This window comes from Hemitrygon akajei, chromosome 7 (genome assembly GCF_048418815.1).
Source record: "Hemitrygon akajei chromosome 7, sHemAka1.3, whole genome shotgun sequence".
NCBI classification, from domain to species: domain Eukaryota; kingdom Metazoa; phylum Chordata; class Chondrichthyes; order Myliobatiformes; family Dasyatidae; genus Hemitrygon; species Hemitrygon akajei.
In genome coordinates this window covers 10,911,930-10,921,497 of record NC_133130.1, presented here as the reverse complement: position 1 = coordinate 10,921,497, position 9,568 = coordinate 10,911,930, and positions in this window count along the sequence as shown.

The window sequence follows — 9,568 nt, the reverse complement described above, 5'->3', positions numbered from 1 at the left end:
GGTGCAATGGGATCTTTGTGTAAAACATGGTAACTCTGGGAGGGCACCTGTCTCTTAGATAACTACACCTCTACGAAGTGCATCGAGCTGTTTCTTCTTATAGGCCTTGCTCAAGAACTGGAGCTGCACCCCCGTTACCTTCGGCTCACGTGGGAAAATGAGGTGATGGACAGGAGTTACAGGAAGGAAGTCACTTCCAAGTTGCTTGAGACATACCCTACGTGACTGTCAGGGAAGAGAAAGGCACCAGGCAGCCAGTACAGAGTATAGAAGCGGCCATTCCACCCAATATCAAGTACATAGCTTTGGATACTGTTGCGGAACGGCTGGGACAACCTAAAAGGGGAAGTCGCGCGACAGGGGCGTGCGGCAGCGAAAAGGGAAAGAAAGAGTGCTGTAGTGATTGGGGTTCTATAATTAGCGGAGCAGATTCTCAGAACATGAATGAGACATCCTTTTGGCACTCCGTTCCCCGTCCTCCCCCGCCCCCAGGTGCCAAGGCCAGGGAAATAGCACGGATCGGGTCCATGGCATTCTGAAGGGGATGGTGAACAGCGAAAAGTCGGAATACATATTGGTTGTAATGACATGGGTAGGAAAAGGAAGGAGATACTGAAGAGACTGTATAGAAAGTTAAGTAGAAAGCTAAAAGGCAATACCTCCTCGGTAGCGATCTTTGTATTCCATCCACTACCTTTTTGCCCAATTTGTCCAGCTCCTGCTGCAATCACATTGCTTCTTCAGCACTACCTACCCCTCCAATCATCTTTCTACTATACGCAAACTTTGCCACAAGACCATCAAATCCATTATCCAAATCATTGCCAAACAATATGAAAAGTAGCGATCCCAATACTGACCCGAGGATCACTGTCAACGCCAGCCAAACACTCGCTCCCTCCACGCCAGTATCAAACCTGTAACTCCATAGGATTTTATCTTCTTAAGCAGCCTCATGTGTGGCCTTCTGAAAATCCTATAAATGACATCCACTGCCTTTCCCTTGTCTATCCTGCGCGTCTATCCTTCCTGGAAGAACTCTAATAGATTTGTCAGGCGGATTTCCCCTTACAGAAACCATCCTGACCATGACTTATTTTATCATTAGATGAAGAAATATTCTAAAGAGAGGATGAGACAACCATGGCTGACATTGGAAGTCAAAGACAACGTGAAGACTGGAGAGGGCATATAATATAGCAAAAACAATGAATAGGAAGGTACAGGATCGGGAAGATTTTAAACACCAACCGAAAACAATTATAAGAATCCATAAAAAGAAAAAAGATAAAGTATGATGGTAACCTATCCAACAATATAAAAGAGAATACAAAGAGTATTCTTAGGTGTATTCATGGATATGGTGCTGCTGGAAATTACCGTTTAGATATAGTAATGGGGGACAAAAATGACCGACGAACTTAACTATTTTTCGTCTTTCTTCACTATGGAAGACGCTAGAACAATGCAAAATCAGAGTGTCAGCGGGTAGAAGTGATTGCCCTTGGCATTACTAAGGAAAAAGTGCTTGGAGCGCAGAACAGTCTGAAAGTAGATAAATCACGTGGGCCCGATGGATTACACTCCAGATGTTTGAAAGAGACAGCGGGAGAGATTATGCAAGCAATAGTAATGATATTCAAGTATCACTAGAAGCTGGAATGCTTCCACAGGACAGGAAAACTGCACTGTCACTGCACGCTTTGATAGAGAGGCAGAAAAAAGGAAATCATAGACCACTTAACTTTTGTGGTGGAAATGTTGAAATCTATTGCTAACAAAGAGGTTTCAGAGGAGTTGGAGGCACATAACGCAATAGGACAAAGTCTGCTTGGTTTCTTAAGGCGAAATCTTGCCTGACTAAACAGTTGGAGAATTATTTGAGGAAATGACTGACCGGATAGACGAAGGTGAATCAGTACATGGTGTTTATTTGGATTTCCTCAAGAACTTTAATAAGGTGCCGTACATGAGGCTATTTCACAAGCAGCCAGAAATCGTCGGACATATTGGTACCAAGGATGTAGGAAAAATGGAGGAGGTCCTGAAAAAATATGGAATAAGAAATTAAGAAGCGGGACCACAAGGGTAGAAACCTCGGAATTACTGCCTGTGCCATGCGACAGTGAGGATAGGAATAGAATGAAGTGGCAGATACGTATGTAGCTGAAGAACTGAAGCAGGGTCAGGCTTTCAGATTTCTGGATAATTGGGACCTCTTCTGTGGCCGGTGGAACCTGAATAAAAGAGATGGGTTGCATTTGAATCCACGGGATATTCTTGTGGGTAGACTTACTGGAGCTGGTGAGAATAATTTAAACTAACAAGACAGAGGGCTGGGAAACGGATGATAGAGCTGAGGATGAGCCAGCAGGTTTACAAGTAGATGATGGGTGTAACATGAATGTAAGGAAGGACAAGCCAATGATTGGGTACAAATGTAGACAGAGCAAAGAGTTAAATTGTACCAGGGAGGCAAAATTGAAAAGGGCCAAGAATGCAGGACTGAAGGTAGTGTATTTAAATGTGTGTATCGTTTGGAATGAGGTAGACGAAACTGTGGCACAATTAAAATTTTGTCGGTATGACATTATGAACATCACTGAGTCGTGGCTGAAAGAAGGTCGCAGTGGGGAGCTTAATATCAAAGGATATACTTTGTATCCAAAGCACAGGAAGGCACAGGCGGTGGTGTGGCTCAATAGACAGTAGGTGCAGGAGTAGGCCATTCGGCCCTTCTAGCCAGCACCGCCATTCACTGTGTATGATCAGCCATAATCACAATCAGCACCCCGTTCCTGCCCTCTCCCCATATCCCTTGACCCTGCTATCTGTAAGAGCTCTATGCAACTCTCTTGAAAACATCCAGAGACTTGGCCTCCACTGCCTTCCGAGGCAGAGCATTCCACATATCCACCATTCTCTGGGTGAAAATGTTTTTCCGCATCTCTGTTCTAAATGGCCTACCCCTTATTCTTAAACTGTGGCCTCTAGTTCTGGACTCACCCATCAGCGGGAACATGCTTCCTGCATCCAGTGTGTCCAATCCCTTAATAATCTTATATGTTTCAATCAGATCCCCTCTCATCCTTCTAAACTCAGTGTACACAAGTCCAGTCGCTCCAAGCTTTCAACATATGACAGTCCCGCCATTCCGGGAATTAACCTTGTGAACCTGCACGGCACTCCCTCAATAGCAAGAATGTCCTTCTTCAAATTTGGAGACCAAAACTGCACACAATACTCCAGGTGGGGTCTCACCAGGGCCCTATACAGCGGCAGAAGGACATCTTTGCTCCAAAACTCAATTCCTCTTGTTATAAAGGCCAGCATGTCATTAGCTTTCTTCACTGCCTGCTGTACCTGCATGCTTGCTTTCATTGACTGATGTACAAGAACACCTAGATCTCGTTGTACTTCCCCTTTTCCTAACTTGACTCCATTTAGATAGTAATCTGCCTTGCTGTTCTTGCCAACGAAGTGAATAACCTCACATTTATCCACATTAAACTGCATCTGCCATACATTTGCCCACTCACCCAACCTGTCCAAGTCACCTTGCATTCTCATAACATCCTCCTGACATTTCACACTGCCACCCAGCCTTGTGTCATCGGCAAATTTGCTAATGTTACTTTTAATCCCTTCATCTAAATTATTAATGTATATTGTAAACAGCTACGGTCCCAGCACTGAACCTTGCGGTACCCCACTGGTCACAGCCTGCCGTTCCAAAAGGGACCCATTAATCGCTACTGTTTCCTGTCAGCCAGCCAATGTTCAATCCATGTCAGTACTCTGCCCCCAATACCATGTGCCCTAATTTTGCCCACTAATCTCCTATGTGGGACTTTATCAAAAACTTTCTGGAAATCCAGGTACACTACATCCACTGGCTCTCCCTTGTCCATTTTCATAGTTATATCCTCAAAAAATTCCAGAAGATTAGTCAAGCATGATTTTCCCTTCATAAATCCATGCTGACTCAGACTGATCCTTCTACTGCTATCCAAATGTGTCGTGATTTCCTCTTTTATAATTGACTCCAGCATTTTTCCCACCACTGACGTCAGGCTAACCGGTAGGTAATTCCCTGTTTTCTCTCTCCCTCCTTTCTTGAAAAGTAGGACAACATTAGCCACCCTCCAATCAGCAGGAACTGTTCCTGAATCTATAGAACACTGGAAAATAGTTACCAATACATCCACGATTTCTAGAGCCAACTCCTTATTCTCTGGGATGCAGACCATCAGGTCCTGGGGACTTATCAGCCTTCAGACCCAACAGTCTATCCAACACCTTTTCTTGCCTAATACACATTTCCCCCAGTTCATCCATTACCCTAGTTCCTTTGGCCACTATTACATCCGGGAGATCGTTTGTGTCTTCCCTAGTGAAGACAGATCCAAAGTACCTGTTCAACTCGTCTGCCATTTCCTTGTTCCCCATAATAAATTCACCCGTTTCTGTCTTCAATGGCCCAATTTTGGTCTTAACTATTTTTTTTGCTATCCACATACCTAAAGAAGCTTTTACTATCCTCCTTTATATTCTTGGCTAGTTTACCTTCGTACCTCATTTTTTCTCAGCGTATTGCCTTTTTGTTATCTTCTGTTGCTCTGTAAAAGCTTCCCAGTCCTCCGGTTTCCCACTCATCTTTGCTATGTTATACTTCTATTTTATTTTTATACTGCCCTTTACTTCCCTCGTCAGCCACGGCCTCCCCTTAGGATCTTTCTTCCTCTTTGAAATGAACTGATCCTGCACCTTCTGCATTATTCCCAGAAATACCTGCCATTGTTGTTCCACTGTCTTCCCTGCTAGGGTTTTGTTCCATTGAACTTTGGCCAGCTCCTCCCTCATTGCTCCATAGTTCCCTTTGTTCAACTGTAATACTGACACATCTGATTTTCCCTTCTTCTCAAATTGTAGGTTAAAACATATCATATTATGGCGACTATCTCCTAATAGCTCCTTTACCTCGAGGTCCCTGATCTAATCCGGTACAATGTACAACACTAAATCTAGCATTACCTTCTCCCTGGTAGGCTCCAGTACAAACTGTTATAAGAATCCATCTCAGAGGCACTCCACAAACTCCCTTTCTTAGGGTCCAGTACCATCCTGATTCTCCCAGTCCACCTGCATGTTGAAATCCCCCATGGCAACTGTATCATTACTTTTGCAACATGCCAATTTTAACTCTTCATTCAACTTGCACCCTACATCCAGACGACTGTTCTATCGATAAGAGGTAGAATTACATCTTTAGAACGAGATGACAGAGTCAGAGAATGTCGAATCTTTATGGGAGGTGCCAAGAATTTGCAATGGTAAAAAAAGCACTTCATGTGACTCGTATATAGGCCTCCACATAGTCGCCAAGATGTGGCCTTGAGATTGCAAAGAGAGCTGGAAAGGCACGCAACAAGGGTGATTTCATAATTGTAAATGGGGACTTCAATATGCAAGGGAATTGGGAAGGTTACACTGGTGTCGAATCGTAAGCGAGAGAATTTGTTGAATGCCAACGAGATGGCTTTATAGAACAGCTTGTGCTTCAGCCTACTCGGGGAAAGGCCATCTTAGATTGGGTGTTGTGTAATATCCCAGATTCAATTAGGGGCTCGACGAAAAGGAACCCTTAAGAGGTAGTGATCATACTATGATTGAATTCATACTGCAATTTGAGCGGGAGAAGTAGAACTCAGCTGAATCTGTAACGTAATGGAAAAAGGGAATTACAGAGACATGAGAGACAACCTTGCCCAGGTGGACTGGAGGAGGATACTGGCAGGGTTGACGGCACAGCAGAGATGGCTGAAGTTTGTGGGAATAGTTCACAAAGCGCAGGATAGGTATGGCAAATAAAGGAGAAAGTTCTTACATGGTGGGGGTAGGCAGCTGTGGCTGACAAGAAAGTTGTCTAGTAAAGGGCATATATGGTAGCAAAAGTGAGTGGAAAGATGGATGCTTTGAAAGCTTTCCAAAACCAACAAGAGGCAGCTTAAAGAGCCACAAGAAGGGAGAAGATGAATTACGAGGGCAGTCTAGCCAATAATCTACAGCAGGATACAGAAGTACTTTTTCCTAGATACATAAAGGGTAAAAGGTAGGTGAGAACTGGAGAATAATGCCGGTGCGGTAATAATGGCAGACAAAGAAATGGCAGGAGAACTTGAGATTGCAAAGGGAGCTGGAAAAGTGTAATCACACATTTGTAATGGGGGACTTCAATATGTCAAGGGAATTGGGAAAGTCAGGTTGGTGTCGAATCGCAAAAGAGCGAATTTGTCCTGCGGAAGTTTCGCAGCCCAAAACAGCGACTGCACACGATTCCATAGATGTCGCCTGGCCTGCAGAGTTAAAACCTTGACGCCATTCTGTCACCCGGCGCAGACAAGATCCAAGTGCAGAGTGAGAGACACTGAAGCGGGTCGATAGTTCACAGACGTTAATGCAATCTATGTTAAAAGGAAAAGAAAACAATAAACGCTAGGCCGAACAGGGCGATTAACTAAAATTCTCAAATGGAAAATGAAGCCCACACTGCGGCTGAAAGAACAACTAAATATAAAACAATTACCGATAGTCTTCAGAGTCAGTTGACTCAACAGTCCAATTTCTCAGGCAGGGCGGAATGCAAGCAGTGAATTGCTGCTATGTCCTGGGTTCCAGTCTCGACAACTACCACGACGGAACGAATGGAGTTAAATACTAACACAATGAAATAATAATTATCTGGCACGTGCATATTCACGAGCGCAGTTGTCGAATTTGCTGAATCCGTGGTTGTGACGCATTCCTATTGAAAAGTGGCTTATTTTACGCACTACCTCACGTTGATCCCCAACTCTGCTAGGGGAAGGCAACTTTTTCAGGGTTCGAAGGAACACCTTGTGAGGCCCTATGGATTTATGCACACTAATTTGTCTCCGGACAGTAAACACCTCATCTTCTGAATTTGATGCTGCTTTGTCTCACTTCCATAGACTCCGCTTCCTTCTCCTGAATAAATACAGATGAAAGAAATTTACTTAAGATCTTGCACATATCCTTTGACTCAACACACGATTTACCATTCTGATCTTCCAGAGGACCAATTTTGTCCCTTGTAATTCTTTCTGCAGAATCCCTTAGGATTCCTCTTCACATTGTCTACTAGAGCAACATCAGGCCTTCTTTTAATTTATTTAGTGAGTGTTCTCTTGCATTTCTTAAGCAAGAAAAACTTCATCTATTTGTACCTGCATATACCTGGTATGCAACTCTTTTTTTTTCTCTTAAGCAGGGTTCCCTATAACTGCTGTCTTTACCGTTTATTCTGACAAGCTTTATATTCACAAAATTTCACTTTTGAAGCCCTCCTACTTCCTCAGTACACCATTGTCAGAAAACAGCCTATCCGTATACCACCCCAGCCAGATCCTTTCTGACACCATTAAAATTGTCCTGTCTCCAATATGGAATGTCAACTCTCGATCCAGACCTTTCCTTTTGCACACTTACTTGGAAACGAATAACATTGTGATCACTAGATGTAAAGTGTCTCATTCTCTAATCACAGAGTAGGGACTGCTCATTCTCTCGTCAGGATCTCTACGTACTGTTCAAGGAAACTTTCTTGAACACATTTGACAAACTCTATCACTTTTACGTTTTGAGATTCCCAGCGAATCTGTGGAAAATTGAAATAACTTTCTATGTTTCTTACAACAGTGTGCAATCTCTTCACAAATTTGTTCCTCTAAATCCTTCGGTCTGCAATAGAGCCCCATTAACGTTATCATACCTTTATTTCTCATTTCCACCCATGCCGCCTCAGTGAACTATTTCTCCAGTCTGTACTGACGGAGCGCAGCCGTGATATTTGCCTGATTAGAACCGCCTCCCCTCCTCCTTTATACCTTCCCGCTCTGTCATGTCTGAAACAATGGAACCCCTTAATATCGATCTGCCAGTCTTGTTCCTCCTGCAAACAAGTCACACTAATGGTTACAATATTATAGTTCCAAGTGTTGATCCATGCTTTGATTGTCACCATAAAGAGTCAGAGGGTGTTTTCCAGTGTTGTAATTTCATATACTGAATGTAGTAAAATCATGCGAGTCAGCAGGAAAGCTTAAAAAGCCCATTTACTTCCATAGTCTTATGTCCTCTCCTATCGGATTGCCACTTCTGCAGTCCTTTATCTCTTTCACTGATCATCTTCCAGCTCTTTACTTCACCACCACCCGACCACACCCCCCCCCCCCCAACGCATGCTCCGGTGTCATGTATCTTCTATCAACTTGTACTTCTTCCTCCCTCCTCCCCAACCTTCTTACAATTATTTCTTCTCTTCCCTTCCAGTGTTGATGAAGGTTCTCCGCCCGAAACGTCGACTGATTACTTTTTTCCACAGATGTTGCCTTACTTGCTGAGTTCCTCAAACCTCTTTGTGTGCGTTGCTTTGGATTTCCAGCATTTGCAAATTTTCTGGTGTTTGAGAATTTTAAAGAAGAGTTGTGCGGTACCTTATTTGATGGTGGATGCATGGAACACGCCACCATTGAATGCATCAAAAACAAACACGAGAAATAAGGGAAAGGAGGGATGAAAACCTTGCGCAGGCATCCATGGCGCCACGGATATGATGAGCAGAGGGGCCTTTCCCTGAACTGAGATGATTGTTCTATGAAATCACTGCTGCCAATCGAAATAGGTGTTCACAATGGAGGTGGGGGGTTGGTGATGTCGCCGCTCACTCTGGTTACAGGAGAGTCGTGGCTAAAGTACTTGATCAGACAGAAGGCCATGCAATAGGCGTTCCGAATGGAGGGTGAACGGTTTCAGGTTTGTTGGTATAATGTCCATTTACAGGAGCATCATTGCAAACTGAGTGACCGAGAGATGAGGCTGAGGTTCCTGTTGGCACATCGAGGGACAGATGCTTGTTTCACATCCCAAACAAGCTGGGGAATTCATAGACACGAGAAGGTAGATGCTGCTATCTGGAAGAGCAAACAAAATGCTAGAATTCAATGGGTCAGGCGGCATCTGTGGAGGGAACCGGACAATTGACGTTTGGGGTTATCGTTCTTTATTCAAGATTTAAGATTTTGTTTTTTGTCATTCTTCAGTACACAAGTGTAATGGAGTTTGAAATGATTATTACTCCGATTCCACAGCATTAAGGAAAAACAGTAAGAGCTCAAGGACAGAAAAAAATAAAGCACAATCACAATAAATATCAAAACAATCCTATAAAACAATGTACAAGGAACTCACACACACACACACACACACACACACACACACACACACACACACACACACACACACACACCCACACACACACACACACACACACACACACACACACACACACACACACCCACACACACACACACACACACACACACACACGGAGAGATAGATATAGATATATAGATAGATAGATAATACGTTTGCCTGCATATAAAGAGACGCAAGGTGATGTGCATGTAGTGGTTGTGGGGGTAGGAGTTGATGGGGTGGGTTAATGAATGGAGGTGTTGATCAGCCTGACGGTTTGGGGAAAGTAACT